This window comes from Bactrocera tryoni, chromosome 2 (assembly GCF_016617805.1).
Source record: "Bactrocera tryoni isolate S06 chromosome 2, CSIRO_BtryS06_freeze2, whole genome shotgun sequence".
Classification (NCBI taxonomy): domain Eukaryota; kingdom Metazoa; phylum Arthropoda; class Insecta; order Diptera; family Tephritidae; genus Bactrocera; species Bactrocera tryoni.
Window position 1 is genome coordinate 12,444,444 of NC_052500.1, and position 16,523 is coordinate 12,460,966.

General features: G+C 34.6%; 1 long non-coding RNA gene across 2 annotated transcripts; it reads left to right on the forward strand.

The window, feature by feature from the left end:
- The first annotated feature begins 1,297 nt into the window (after positions 1 to 1,297).
- On the forward strand, positions 1,298 to 11,220 carry LOC120768342. Of its 2 annotated transcripts, none has more exons than XR_005704750.1 (4): positions 1,298 to 1,485; positions 4,819 to 5,325; positions 10,347 to 10,426; positions 10,752 to 11,220. It is a non-coding gene; the product is annotated as an uncharacterized LOC120768342 (long non-coding RNA). The 2 variants fall into 2 exon arrangements; XR_005704749.1 differs by lacking the exon at positions 1,298 to 1,485 and adding an exon at positions 4,512 to 4,563.
- Positions 11,221 to 16,523: the final 5,303 nt, after the last annotated feature.

Below are 16,523 nucleotides of genomic sequence, written 5' to 3' on the forward strand. Positions count from 1 at the left end.
TAAAGCTTTTATTATTCGAGGAGAACGAAGAAAAAGAGTTTAAACGGGCATTAAAATAGTAGTTAGTTTATGAATGAAACTATTAATGAAAAACAAGAAAAAAACGAAGCTACATATAATACCCTTCACAAATTCAAAATATTTCGTGAGGCACTTGATTTTGTTGCGTCAGTGTATGGCAGCTACTTATGTATATATGCTATAGTGATCCAATCTAAACGACTTCTATGGAGATTGCATTATTGACTTAAATAAAAACCCATGCCAAATTTCTTAAAGATATCTCCTTAAGTGAGAAAGTTTTCAATGCAAGAAGTATTATCGATAATTGTCAGTATGTAATACAAAAATGTGTTCTAACTATCAATATTCCACAATTAATTTTAAGGGTCACGTCTTTATGATCACTCTATTGTCTCCTCTGTGAACCATACATTGTTTCTGATGATGTCAGTACGAAAAGTTTTATCTGTGCAAACTCTGAAAAGTCGTCAAGAAACCCTCGATCGATATTTGCGATGTCTTTTCCTATACAAATCCTCAGGTTTGCTTAGAAGATGTTTTAGGCATATAAATTCCCTGTTTTCTGCATTCTAATTGTAGCGTTATGCCTGTTCTGGCTAGTTATCCCTACTATAACCTCGAACCGATTGCAGGTTTATCGTGAAATAAGATGTTAGACTCACTAAGAGGTTAATGCATTCTTTCACTAACTTTGTCGAAGCGCTAAGAGCCTTTAGTGATGTTAAAGCCGCCTAGCAATCTGTATATATAAATATACATAAGCCTTGTTGTGAGTACATTCCTTGTCAGAACATGAAGGCTTCCTTTAATTGCTGTGATCTCCGCTTGGAAAACACTGCAGTGGTCTGGTGAATGGAAGACGACTTTGGTAGTATCTGAAAAGACACCATCTCTCACTGGAATATCTAGGTTGCACACATCTGTATAGATGCTTATCCCTGCGCACTTGTCCACCTTGGACCTTTCCCATCGTTCTCTATAGGGTTTCGAAAATCCGTCATATTGTTTAGAACTTACTAAGTATTATAGAATGGCCCCTGTTACTGGCGGATAATAGGTAGGATTCCCTCAGTCTAAGAGCTGACTTCGCTACCAGTTGCTTACAGAACAAGTCTGTTGGCAGCAAGTAATATAATTTTAAAGAATTTGAGAATAAATTCGACTGATTAGCAGCAATTGTCATGTATATTTGGTAGACTGAACTCATAAAATAATTAAATAAGACTTCTTAGGTAAAATTTTTATCATAAATTTTTTCTTATTTTGCAGTTAAAAATGAGTGAAGTCCGTAGCTTGATGTCCACTTTTGCCATTTTGGCTGTGCTACTGATCCTTCTCTGGCTGTTGTATGCCATCTTTTAAGCTGGAAATCAATCAAAACAAAAACAACAACAGCGATCACAGGTGTCTTACTTGCGATCGTAAAGTATAAAGGATATGGAGTGTCTAGTATTAGAAAAGGTAGGTTTATTTAAGGGTATTTTGAGTTTAAGCTAAAAATAACTATATACAGAAAATATATATATTTATACGTACATATACATATACAGATACACATTCACGATTCACTTCATTCATTCATTTCTTTGCATGAAAGGAAAATTTCAGTAATACTTATTTTGTTTTATTAAAAAAAATTACTAAACCCCAAGAGATCTTCACATTTCTTCTGCTATATCTCAACTTTTCGGCAACACGCTGCTAATGCGATGGATAGCCAATTAAATATGCACAAATCAATTTGTCAATCTTTATAAACACTAATGGAATTGAAATTGATAATTGAGTTCTTATAAACAAACCAACGAAAAAATTCTAATTCAACGGGGAGTCGAAAACTATATTATTTTTAAACAAATAAAGCAATAAAGCGAAAATTATATAAATGATTACCGCATTATGCTGTAAACAAATTATAATGGTGAGCATACGTCAAAATTATTCGTTAGGCGTATATGTATGCATATAATTATATGGGGCGGCAAAAAGAATGAGAAAATCTCGAACCATATAAATAAATACCTCAAGAAAATGTATGTAAAAACATATTTATTTTTGTTTGTGTTTATGTTGGTTCTAGTTCCAGAGGTTTAGCTCCCACCAATGGATGCGAGTTTCGTAAAATTTTGGCATACATGAACACATAGATATTTTTGCAACAAAAATGTACGAGGGTTGCTGCTATTCTAAGTACTAATATTCGCATAACAAGGAAACTTTGTTTTTCTATTTAGAAATGACAGCCAGCTGTCAACTGTCAGCCTTTCTTTAGCATAATGACAGTCATTTTGACAGTGTGGGCACGTATTTGACTAAATTTCTTAATTGGCAGTTTTTTCGTACATTTTTTAATGGGAGTTTTGTATTTTGAAATATCATTCCATCATATATTATTTATGTGGCATAAGCAGCCAGATCGGTGGATATATATATATCATTCTTTTGCAGTAACCAATGTCAGAATTTTTAATTTTGAACCCTAAACCATCTCATACGTCGATAATTAATTCGATAAACTTACAGAAAAATATTTTAGAGTTATCTAAGGAAATTGGAAATTATTTGGATGCATCTCTACATAATATAATATTTAGTTGTCTTAGTAAATTACCCAAAAAATTACGTACAACCGTCTACATGATCCATTTCGAGGTTCCATACTTTTTTAAAGAAAAACACAGAAACTTAAAATTGAATGAGGAAAGTTTATAATCATTCGAAAGAACATTCTTTGGCATTAATTTTTTAAAGATTATCTCTTTCAAATGTTTGCGCCGGCTGCGTCTCTGATAGTCCAACCGTTGGGTCCAATTTTCGATGACTCGCTCGAGCATTTCGGCTGGTAACTGGAAAACATGCGTGATGTTTAACTAAAAGGTCTGAATCGAAGCGGGAGTATCCGCATTGACTTTAGACTTTACATATATACAAAGAAAAAAGTCTAACGTTGTGATATCACACGATCTTGGTGGCCAATCGACCGGCACAAAATGTGAAATTATCTGCTCACTGAAGTGTTCTCTCAATAAATCCATTGATTGATCCGATATGTGGGAAGTAGCGCCGTCTTGTTGAAACCAAATGTCGCCGAGATCACGAGCTTTAATTTCAGGCAACAAATAGTCGGTTATCATGGCCGCCATTGACGATTACGTTCTCACGGACATCATTTTGAAGAAATATGGACCGATTGTTCCACCGGCCCACAAACCACACCAAACCTTGTTTTTTCTGGCTGAAATGGCAGCTCTTGAATCTCTTCAGGTTGCTTTTTGTTCCAAATGCGGGAATATAGCTGTAATTTGTATGCTTTCAGTTTAAGATCTCGATGTAAAATGCGCCAAGTTATTTCATACGTCAGTCCGAGTTGCTGCGAACGGTGCCGAATCCACACTCCACGGCCTTCGTGTACACACCCAGCTACGGCAGCTATATTCTCTTCACTACGTGCTGGACGTAGTCTATTCGTTCGAATCTTAGCCAATAAGGAATGATGGGTCTCAAGATGGGTGATGATGTTGCGAATAGTACACTCAGAAGGCCGATTGTGTTGGTCCTTCCAACGGAGGGGAGGTCTTCCTCTTCCTCTGCTTCCACCGGCGGGTACTGCGTCGGACGACATGACCTAGCCGGTCATAGGCAAGTCTAAAAGAAGATTATCTAAATCGGTTCATTATAACATGAGAAATCGTGGGTATCCTCTTGATAAAGACAGTTGAAAAATCTCTTAACGCCTTAAAATCTCAAAAATCCCTTACAGCAGCCTCCGTAAGCTTGTGTTGTACAAAATTTCGCTCGTTTATTTCCAATTTTGCTAGAGCATACCATTTTTTTTGTTTATTTTCTTTTTTTTCACTGCCAGCGGATGAAACGAAATTGGCATTTTCCTTTTGAATGTGAAAATTTTATGTGCAACAACTTGTATGAAGATCTTTTGCGCCCACACAAAATCAAAACCGATCCGCCACAATTCCATGTCAATAATCGGCAAACGCCTGCTCGGTCATTACACATCCGCTGCTAACGGTATTTGGCTAAAGGCCGCCGGCAAGCCGTTCGTGCTCCAAGCGGCGTACACACGCACTTGGCCGCGACGAAAGCAGCGGATTTGTTGGAAAGCAACGAAAGCTCGCCAATGATCCCATGATTGCGGCCGAAGTGTGAGTGTGTTTGTATGGGTTGGACATACATACATACAAATAGATACATATTTAAATATTTTCGGCCAAATCCACACAGTTCGCCAGTTCGCAGGCTTTTACATATGAACATAAATTCATATATTTAATATTTCTATGTTTATAGCAAATGTACAAGTGTACATACATACATACATATATAGGTATGCGCTGTGCGCATATGTAATTCCTTTGGCTGCCGCCGGCACACTTTCAATTCAATACCGTTACGATTCCGTGCGGTGTGCTGCTAAGCGGCGCCGGTCATTGTGGAGAATTCTTGCAGATGCGATTGCCAGTTTTTCAGAGGCATTCGGTACGAACGGTGTGATCCGATCAATTAAGCTATTTACCGTTAGCGGTGCGTGATTGCTAAATACCCAAAAATATTTATATAAAAAATTAATATACGTACACATACATACATACAAACATACGCATCATCTCTAAGGACATAAAAATTTCGAATTAAAATTAAAATAGTGCTATTTTTTGTAAATTTTCTTTAATTTTTTAAGCATAAGCAAAAGTATTTAAATTTCAATCCAAAAACTCAGCTTTTGATCTAAAAATTTTATAATTTTTTATACTTATTTTTCGCACACATATCGTATAGCTTTAAAAATCAATCAACAACAAAAACCAACATAACAACAGCAAAAACATGAATGAAGCCAAGAGTCTGTTCACCACTTTCCTCATCCTGGTCTTCCTGTTGGGCCTGCTGTGGGCTTTCTATGAAGCCGTTTTCTAAAACACCAACGCGTTATTATTAACAACAACAATAATAGCAGCATCTAGACATGATTTTCATCTAATTAATATTTTTGTCGGCACCCGCACTTAAAATACACACACACATACATACATACAAGCATACATATCCTGTGTATGTTGGGTACGACATTTTCGTCAGTTTTTTTTTTATTTAACACCATCAAATTCATGGAAAATAGTTTGGAGCAATTAATTAACGGTATCATCGTGTAATCTGGCAACACCAAGAACACCATCTTACATAATAGAATTAATACGCGTAAAAGCAATTCCAAATAACATTAAAATTCGTAAAATAAGGACAAATGTCAACAAAGAAATGGCGTTCGTTTAGTCAGAAAATGAGGTGAGTCGAATTTAATTATTTAAAAAAAATTTTATTTAACTTAAATTTTTTTATTTTTTATTTTTTTATTACTAGTATGAACTTATTGAATTCTTAAAAATTTTATAAATAAAAAAATATTTAAAAATTAAATTAATTTTTTTTAGTTTTTTATTTTATAACTTTTTTTAACTTACAAAATTCTTAAAAAATTATTTAAATTAAAAAGAATATATTTAAAAATTAAATTAATTTTTTAATTTTTTTTTTATTTTATTACTAGTATTAACTATATTCTTAAAAAAAAATGTTGGCATATTTTGTAAAATTCCATCTCCATTTTGTATCAAAAGAATTAAATTGTTGGAAATGTACATGGAAGGTTAGGAAAGGTTTCAATACCCTAAGTTTATTTCGAAGTTACTATTTTTTTTTGAAGTTAGATACCGATCCAATCGTAAACTCGCAAGACTGCATCCACTGTGACCATTCCCCTTGAGAACCGATGCCGTTAAACTCTTCGTAGAAATAACATACGTACAGACTATGTACATACTAAAGCTAAAAGTCAAAATCTTTCTCTGCTCACGAGGTCAATGTTTTTTAAACAACTTCCCTACTACAGTTTCGAAGTTTTGAATCATACATCAATGATCCCTAAGAAGTTTAAACAACTTTCCTATTACAGTTTCGGAGTTTTCTGAGATTTTTTTAAACCTTCCAAGTTCCGAAGTTTTGAGCCATACATCCATGATCCATAAGAAGTCATCGTCTGAAATTATTTGATGCTCCACAAAGTCTTATTCCACTCATGGCATTTGGCATTCTGAAACCATTTTTTATCACCGACCCCAAATAGAATCAGAGAGTGTAACAAAAGCGGACTTATCTGTTAAAAATATTTCTCAGGAGTTGAGATGAAACTAACCACATATTCGAATAATCGAGTTTAAATGCTGATGCCAAGAATATAAGGTTGTCGTTGGACTATACGATGGATTTACGAAGATCCGATTACACAGAGCTTTCGAATGAGGATTCTTATGGGAAAGTTGAATAAACAATTCATACATGGTATGAAAGCAAGTTTAGCGGACCGTCGATACCAGTTAGGAACACTAAAACAAAAAAATTATAGAGGTATTGAGGGTCTATATTGTCAGCTAAGTAAGTAAGTACTAACCTCCGAGTTAGACATTTGGTGTGAATAAAGATATTTCGCTTGCGCCAGTGCGTGACTTCATCTCGTGAGGGCTAGCAGCTGTAAGCAAATCACAAAGTTGTTTGTGATTATTTTGCTAAAAATAGCGAAATTATATCATTTTGATATGCACTCGAAATCAAAACGAAATTGAGACCTTTTTTTATTAATAATTCAAATATACGCAGGAAGTTTGCCAAGTTTTCGAAATTTTATTATTGATTTTTCAAAAAAAAAAAAATTGTTTTGGATGTTTAATGCACTCATTTCATGATTTCGAATATATTTGTTTTTTCAGTCGTTTCAAAAAATCATCAAATTTAATGAGGCGTTTTTTACTTTCGAAATATCCATGCAAACATTTTGTCTATGTACGCTTATGCGAATGTATGTATTTGCATAATTTGGAACCGTGCAAGCGTGCGGCGATTCGGAACACACCATTGCAGCGCAGCATTGGTTCCATCCGGCTGCCAAAATGCTTTCAACAGCATTTCGAAACGTTTTCGATACGAAATTTGTCAACTTTTTGAGTGATACGTGTGCAATAGCAGCTGATATATAGATATACATATATACATAAATACATAAAAATGTATATATTTTACTTTTCGTTATTTATTGCCGATATTTATTTGTATGTGTGTATATATAAATCATATTTTTAGTCACGTAGTAAAATGTCTTGCTCCGTTTAGATTGGTCCATTGTCGGCTTTTCACGTTTTCGTTGGAAATTTTCCTCCTAGAATGTTTGTTGCGCTTGAAGAATTTAGCATTTAGTGTATTTATTTTTTTATTTTATTTTTTTTATTTTCTTTTTTTTTTGAAGAAAAACATTGAAATTCATACACAAAGTTTGTTTTTCTTTAAAATTTTTACTTTTAATTTTTTTTCACATTCGTTAGTTTTAGTCGGCGTTTTTTCAGTGTTTTTTATTGTTAGCATGTTTGCTATAATAACCCATATGTCACTTGTTCGTATTTTTAGCGTTTCTTTATATTTAAAAAACCGACACTAAAATGTTGCGGAGAAGTCGTAAATTTCAGCAGAAAAACAAAGTATTTCGTGGCATAGATTAAAAGAAAATATTTTTTTTGTCTTTATATATTTAATTCCTAAGCTAAAAATACAGAAATTGGCAGCGTAATATATTTAAAAGTCTTCTCTACACTTCTGTATGCAATTTTTGTGCGCTTTTTGAAATAAAAGTTGAAAATTATACAAATCCAGCAGACGCCAAATGGTGACAGGTTAAGCCGCCGACACCGAATGGTAAACATTTCAAAGCTTTGTTGTTGCTAAAAGAAATTGAGCTCCAAAAACAGCTGTGGAATTTGAAAATCTCAACAATTGCCAGGCAAAACTGTAAATACAACAACAACAGCCAACTAACTGTCTTTTGCAAATAATGACTAAAGTGACGTCGGCAGGCTAGACGATGCTCTTACACTACAGAATTTGCAACTGACTTTAACTAAATACAGGAAAATTACAGCAGAGACATTAGCAAGCAAGCCACTGCTTTTGTATCTCAGAATTTCCAACTACAGTTACATACATATGTCAAATGTCATAAAATGCAGAAATATTGAGTAGTCCAAAAAGTCTTTTCGTATTTTGTCAATGTCGTTGCAGTCGTATATCTCCAGTTCTACCAATAACATTGTGTCATACCATATAGTGTTGGAAAGGTGAGGCTTTAAGCTTCATTTAACCAAAAAATTAAATTCAAGAAAGTTGAACTGTTGAGTTGTACAGCTGTTCAAAAATGAGTGAAAATTCTTAATGAAGAAATTCGCTATTTTTTGATGGAATAATGTCTCTAGCGGAAAAATGGCAAAAAATGGTCAACCAAATGGTACACATTTGTTTACTTATTTATTAGTATAAATATAAATACGAAAATATTACAACAGAGCAGGTCTATAGGCATATAAAAGCTGTAGTTTCTAATAAATAAATTCTGTTATGCTTTCTGAGCGAACTGTGAAGAAAATGACAGCAATAAATTTGCAAACAATTAACTGTCAGATTTTATATTTGTCATATATTTTGCAAACAACACCTACTAGGTCGTTGGCAGACAAAGTGGCTCTTAAAATCAGTGATCTTCGTTTAATAGCAAGTTGCTAGGTTTTTATAGCCATTTTATGTACTCTTTTATGTACATTTTACTTTTCATATTTTACATGCAACATTGCGTGGCATTTAGTTTACAATTGTGTTGCAGAAAAATATTGTGAAACAAAATAGTTCAGGTAGTCAACTGGGCATCTGGTCCACTCGGGCGTAGTTGGAGACATAATTTGATGGTGGACAGACCAAAAGCTCCTACTTCTAGACAAAAGTGAGCTTAGTAACATTGTATGGGGTCATCGCAGGGCACTTACCCTTAAAATTCCATCTTCAGAAAATGGCAAAAGTATTCAGAATTTGGCGAAAAGCTGAGCACGCTCAGAGGATAATGAGACGCTAGTATTTTCAAATGTCTAGCCTTCAGCCGGATGAGACGGGACATATTCCACCGCTCTCAATGATCCAACGTGTGATAATTTCAGAGATACAGCCTAAGAACTTGGTCGATCGAGGCTAGCTGGACTCAGTGCCCCGTCTTTAAACGCGTTTTACTCGAAACAGTGTTTTTAAATCGGTTTGGCAAGATTTCTCGAGAACCGATCTTTATGAAATTTTGCACAGGTCAACTATTTGAAAAAAAATTCACGAAATGTTCACTAAAATTTTAATTTTTTTGTAAAAGTAGCTGCCAAAAATCCAATTTTCAGTTTTGTTTCCTTTGCCCAAGCTCTATGTTAAGGTTTCAACTAAATCACTAATTTTTCAGCTTAGACGATCCATTAAGAAGTTATTCTGCCGTCGCAGGCGTATATTTTTTCCGAGGGGTCACCGGAAATGGCGTCGCAATGGCCGAGTTTAAAATATTTTTTTCCAAAAATTTCAGAATATCTTTGTTAATAGTGTATGTTTGTAACAAATAAAATTCGAATAAAATATTTAATTTTTTATATGCGAAAAAAATTGTTGAAAAAAGGTTGTTTTTAACCCGAGGAAACCAATGTAACCCTTTAAAACGCTTTGAGAATTACAAATATTTTAAAATTCACTTGAAGAACCATTTTCTTTTATCCAAATAAAAATCTATATTTTTTGATTTTTAACGCATTGAATTCAATTAAATGTCGATATGCCACGCACTCGACTACAAAAGCCCGTAATGCTCGTTATATATAGTATATACAAACTTATGAACATACAAATATAAATACATCTATAATACATATTTTTGTGCCTGAACAAACCTACAAGTGCATACATTTCGAATGAATTCCATATGTTTTCCATTACAAGTGGCCTAATGGATTTTGACAATAGCTTTATTTAGGTCATTAATTCCTACAAAATACAATTTGAAGCGCCAGCGATATAATGAAAAAAGTTTAATTGAAACAAAATTCGAAATTAGTTGTTAAATTAACAAAGCGCAGCGAAACATTCTTTGGCGCGCTGTCAAGGGAAAGAAATATTTCCAGCCAGTTTTGTAACGCAGTGCTGATACACACATACATATGTTTGGTATATGGTATATGCCATATGTACACATTAGCGCTGTAAAATTAATAGCAAATATGAAAATCATCATAATGCTAAAATGTATTCACAAGCAGCTTGGAATTTTCTAATTCCTCGAAGCATTTTTTTTCAAACATTTTTCATTTTACCAATTTTATTTTATTTTACATTTGTTGTATTTATTATTGCAAAATACATTGCTGCAATTACAAAACAAATATATGTAATAATTTTGAATTATTCGCTTCTAGATGACGTCAACGCTCGACAAATATGCGAATACCAACGAAGCAGCGGCCTGCTGTGTCGCCACCAAGCCAAAGGATTTTCGGTGAGTTCCCGTACACAAATAGTTCATTAAGAAATTTTGAAATATTTTTGTTAAAATTATTTGCGAAATTACACACAAGTGTGAAGCCATTTTATACCAACAAACACACATACTATATATGCATGTATATACATTTTTAGTATTGTGTAAATGCAAAGAATGCATATATCAATTGTTATTATTGGCCACGCCATTAATTGTGTGCCTTTAGGCATTCGCAACTAATCAATTTTATCATTTATTTTGTTTATTTTCTGCAATTGTTTATAGTTTTCGTTGATCAACTTGTCAAGCATTTTTCTAAATATTAAATATATTTTTACAGCGTATCAACACATTCAGAGCGCGCTGGGATTAGTTGAAGGGCTCGCAGTTTGTGCTCCATAAACAATAGCAACTATCAGCTGCCAGCGATCCATCAGTTCAACAATCAAAAGTAAACTATTTGTCCAGCGGACGTCCATCTCATTGACTCAAAGAAAATTGCGTTTATTTAAAAATAAAGGAAAAATACATATGTTAAAAAAACACCTAAAACAAAAAAAATCAAAAAAAGCTTAGTAGCGAGCAACAACAGCAATGTTTGGCGCACGTTTAGCACATATTTTTCTTCTTAGTTGTATAAGGGTATTTGATATAAGCCATAGTTGTAGCGAATTTATAATATTATGAAATATTTATCAAACAGCAGCTGGCAGGAACGAAAACAAAAATGGGTATTTATGGAACGTTAAAGAATTATAAGATCTTAATGTAAAAAAATAAAAAATAAACTACAGAAAAACATCACAAAAAAGGCATATATTTGTTTTATTTGATTAAGAAGTTTTTTGTTATTAATTTACGCTTTCCCGATTTGAAATATTTTTTTTTAATATTATAATTTATTATTTTTTTTATTATGAGGTGAAAGGATTATTATTAAGGGGATATATGGGTTTACGGGTTTCAAAATTTTTTTTATTGTCTTATTAAATTCTACAATATCTCTAGACATTGTCAAAACTGATCCGAGTAATAGTTTCGGAGATACAGCCTTGAGAACTTGTGCTCTCGAGGGTAGCTAGACTAACCGATCTTCTTGATATTTTACACAAGTCTTTGAGATACAATTCTTAAAAACTTGGCCGAAGGATTTTTTTCGATTACAGCTTTTTGAAAAAAAGCTTCGGGAAATTTTCATTAAATTTTAATTTTTTTGTAAAAAAGTCTGCCGAAAATCCAATTTTTAGTTATTTTTCCTTCGTCCAAGTTCTAAGTAAACGGTTTAACTAAAATACGTATTTTTTCACTTTAGATGATCCTATAAGGAGTTATCCTGCAGGCGCATCTTTTTTCCGAAGGTTCACCGGACATGGTGTCGCAATGGCCGAGATTAAAATATGTTTTCCAAAAATTTCAGAATTTCTTTGTTGATAGTGTATGCTCATAAACTAATAATTCCAATAAAAAATTTAATTTTTATATGAAAAAAAAAATTTGAAAAAATGCTGTTTTTTAAACGAGGAAACCTATGCAACGCTTTAAAAAAAAAAACACTTATTCTGAAGCACAAAAAACTGCGTTAGTAAAAAAAATTAAATACACTTCTAATAAAGGGTGATCCATTTCGAGGTACCCAATTTTCTTAAAGAAAAACACAGAAACTTTAAATTTAGTGGTGAATGTTTATTATCGTTCGAAAGAACATTCTTTGGCATTTATTTTTTTAAGATTATCTCTTTCAAATGTTGGTCGCGGCTACGCCTCAGATGGTCCATCCAATGACTCGTTCGAGCATTTTGACTTGTAACTGGCGAATAACATGCACGATCAGGCTTGACTGGTAAACGGGACCGCTTGAAGCAGGCGATCGACCAGAAGCATCCAGAATTGGCTAACAGGAAGAGTGTAGTGTTCCACCAGAACAACGCTAGACCACACACTTCGTTGATGACTCGTCAGAAGCTACGGGAGCTCGTATGGCAGTTTTTATCGCAGCCACCATATAGCTCGGACATAGCGCTAAGTGATTACCACATGTTTTTGTCCGTGGCGAACGCCCTTGTTGGTGTAAAGTTGAACTCAAAAAAGGCTTGTGAAAAGTGGCTGTCCCAGTTCTTCGCGAATAAGGAGGGGGGCTTCTACGAGGGGGGTATTATGAAGTTGCCGTCTAGGTGAAAACATTTTATCGAACAAAAATCTACAAATTATTTTTAATATAAACATACTTGTAGTTAATTAATTAGTATTAATTTTTTAAATTAGTGAAATTAATTTATACTCATAATTATGTATGTATATATTTCTGCAAGATCGCCAAAAATTCGCAGGCATTACCTTCGTCAGTCCATGAAAACCGCATGCAAAACGAGCTGATACGTGCAGCATTGATACATACATACATACAAATATACCACCATGTGCATTTTAGCCACAACACATATCATCATGCACCATTATCTTAAGAGAAGGCCACATTTGATTAAACAGTTGATATTCATCCAAGCGAGAAAATACTTACGTCATTTAAAGGCAGCAAGGCATGAGTGAGGAAGAATGAAACACTTGACATTAAATCTCTTAAACCGTAACAGAAGTTGAACTTCAGTGCTTAATTAAGCTTGACAACATCGAAGCAAAAATAGGTATGTGTGTGTGTAAATATATACCAAACGTGCATATCCATGCATTTGTAAGCATACATATGTGTACGAAGGTAAAGATGTTGAAAAAAAGATAAAAATGTAAATATAGTGTACATAAACTGGGTGTTCCCTTGAATGTACGTTTTATTATACACTGTTCCTAACGTAGTATGTATATACTTAAGTACTCACTGTTACCAAGGTTGCTAAAAGACTCATTGAAGCTGCGTACTTTTATGTCACAAGATTTGAAGACTTTGATTGTTCGTAGTTCGTAGCTTTGGAGAAACTTTGGTGGAGAAGCCTTTTGACGTGAACTCTTCATCAATTGTCGTTTCAGACTAGCTGCTTAGATATCGCTCGATATTTGCAGGAAACTATAAAGTACTATCGTTTTTCTTCGCTCCGTTGTTCTCTTGCAAGTTATCGTTGGACGGCTGGTGGTATTGTGAGCTCAGTGAGCGCTAGTAAACTGTTAGCAGATAGTAAGGAAGATCTTTTGAATCGAAAACGATTAGAGTCTGGTTTCGTGAGCTTTTGGTTTTCTGAAAATTTCGTCTCTCTGTAGTTGTTGAAGTCGGTGTAGGCAGTCTATGATGGCTACCTAAACTGCAAAGCTAAAAGCTTGGTGGATTTTTAATGGCGAAATTGCTGAAAAATACGGAACTAAAAGTTTCATCATTACCTTTGCCTTCTCAGTTTTGCGAGACTACGGCTGAAATACTACCTCCTGATCGTAGTCACCCATGGGAATTATATGGAATTGAAAATCAATTCGTTTATAAAAGCTGTGACGGAAAAAATGGTTCACCGATATATGAAACTTTTTATTATTTTAAAGACGCATATTTTACAAAGATTTTGCGAAAATTTCAGAGAAAAGTATACAAAACTGAGAAAAGTGCCGCCACGTAGACAATAGAATTTTTTACAGGATAAAATGAAGTAAAACTGAAAAAACATAACAACAGGAGATGGTGAACCCTATTCCCCAAACGATGACGATGGAACGGACGTTCTATTGCCCGACCATGAAGAAGTTCGAATAGCAATTAACCGTCTGAAGAACAACATATTCCAATACGTCGGCAGAAAACTGATATAGAGCATACATCAGCTTCTTTTTAGGATATGGTGAGACGAAATTACGCCCGTCGATTGGAATTTAAATGTGCTCTGCCTAATCCACAAAAAGGGAGAATCGCCAAATCTTGGAAAAGACCCGCGAAAAGAGGATCGACACACTCCACCTCTTCGTCAATTTCAAAACTGCTTTTGACAGCACGAAAGCAAGCAGTCTGAATTTGGTATCCCTGCAAAACTAAAAAGAAGATTTATGGTCTTTTGCGCATTGGCAACGGCGAAACACTGCATTCAATGGAACGATGAGCTGTATGAGATATTATATACGACAACATTGGCAGCGTTCAGCGAATTAAGAGACAGTGGCTACGCTGGCTAGGTCATGTCGTCCGAATCGATGAAAACACTCTGCTTTGAGAGTATTCGATGCAGTAAACGCCAGGGGAAGCAGAGGAAGACCTCCACTCCGTTGGAAAGACGAGGTGGAGGAGAAGGATCCGGCTACATTTGGAATCTCCAATTTGCGCCACGTAGCGAAAAGGAAGAACGACTAGCGCGCCGTTGTAAACTCGGCTATAACCGCGTGTGTCTACGACAACAAAGAGGAACAGGAATTGAAAAAAAAACGAATCCTTCGTTCAAGACCTTTTAAATTATATTTCGAAGACCTGTGTAAAATTTCATGAAAATCGGTTGAGTACTTCGCGAGAAATCTTGACAACCGACTTTGAAAGCACAGTTTCGGGAAAAATGCGTTGGTTCTTTTAAGTAACTAAGCTGACCTTAAGGGCGCAATTTTTCAAGGTTGTATCTCCAAAACTATTACTCGAATTAACTTCTGCATTTAGGACAATACTTTAGAAATGTTATAGAACTTAATAAAACAATAAAAAAATCGTTCGATGCTTTGAAGCCGCGAAACCCATGTAACCCCTTAAGATTATTTGGCGCAAACACTCTGTATGTTTGGGAACTAAAAATTTAAGTAATTGTCAGAATTAAGAAAAATTACAATTATATTCTATTTTTTTTTTTTTTGTAATTTGGTGATCGAGTTCATGATTGCATGAATCTGAAAGCAATTTCACTCTTTATTAGTACTTGGTCACTAAAACGGAATGCAGCGATATTGTGGCTGCTTATTTATAAACCTAAGAAAAATGCGATTCACACCTTAAAAAATTAATATAAACAATTGTAAAATGTATGGAGATATACATTTTAGTTAAAATTGCTAAATAATACCAGCAAAAGTAGAAAAATTAAAATTATTTGAAATAATATAACTTGAAGGTTGCCATAAAATGCGTAATTAAAGAAAAACATTTTATTTGCACTTTACAACTAACTATAAAGTTAAGGCTTTTTGTCATGCACATGCCTGAGTACTTACACACATACATATATACACATGCACGTGCTTGCAACGTCGTGTACATGCCGACCCCAATGACGTATGAATTTATGATTTATAAATTCGCAACAGATCCGCAGAGATTGCAACTAACCCCATTAACGATTTCCACGCTTTGATGTAGGAACCTCAAAAGCAGCAAAAACGAAATATTTATTTACTTACAACGGCGCGCACATGGCGTTGTAACTCAGTGTGCTTATGTATGTGTCTGTGTATGGGCATAAAATCAACGCTGAAGATTACGCAATTTCCAACGGGCATTGTAACAGTGTTTGCAGTCAATGCGAAACCGGCAGTGAAACAAAACATTGCCGACTCGTAAACGCTGCGGTTTAGTCAACCGATAACCGATGGAGGTCTCGCCAAAAGTGCGCGCGCAGCTCGTGAATGTAATTGAATGTAAAAATGCACACACAAACATACTTACAAATAAAATGTACAAGTTTACAACTTACATAATCAGCCAGCGAGTATTGCATTTTACTACACACAGATATGCACACAAATGCAGTTTGCACATTCGCAAGCGATTCTGCAATGCGTCGGTCACTTGGCCAATTCCGCTGTCAACCGGTTTGTTGTCTTTTCCGTTGTCCGGTAATGCCGAAATAAAAGCAAAAATCGCATATAAAACAAATTCTTTGTATTATGTAATTTTTGGACTCTGCAGGTTTTCAGTGGTCTGGGCGTGTGGCAATGCAACATCAGCAAAACAAAAATCAAGTAACTACTAATTGCTGGTTATGGCTTGTTGCACAAACAAATTGTTTGGTATGTAATTAAAGTTTGTCTGCTGTGCTTCAAATTTTATCGGCAAGAACTTGTATAAGCAGGAAGTTTTTTGGTAATTTTTCGGTGCAGCTGAACTTCTTATTTCGATGTGTGCATTAGAGCGGATCGATTTTCAGCGAGCCAAAAAATTGAAAAATCGCGTATGCGGGCAATGTTCTAGAGATCATTCTGAGCAAAC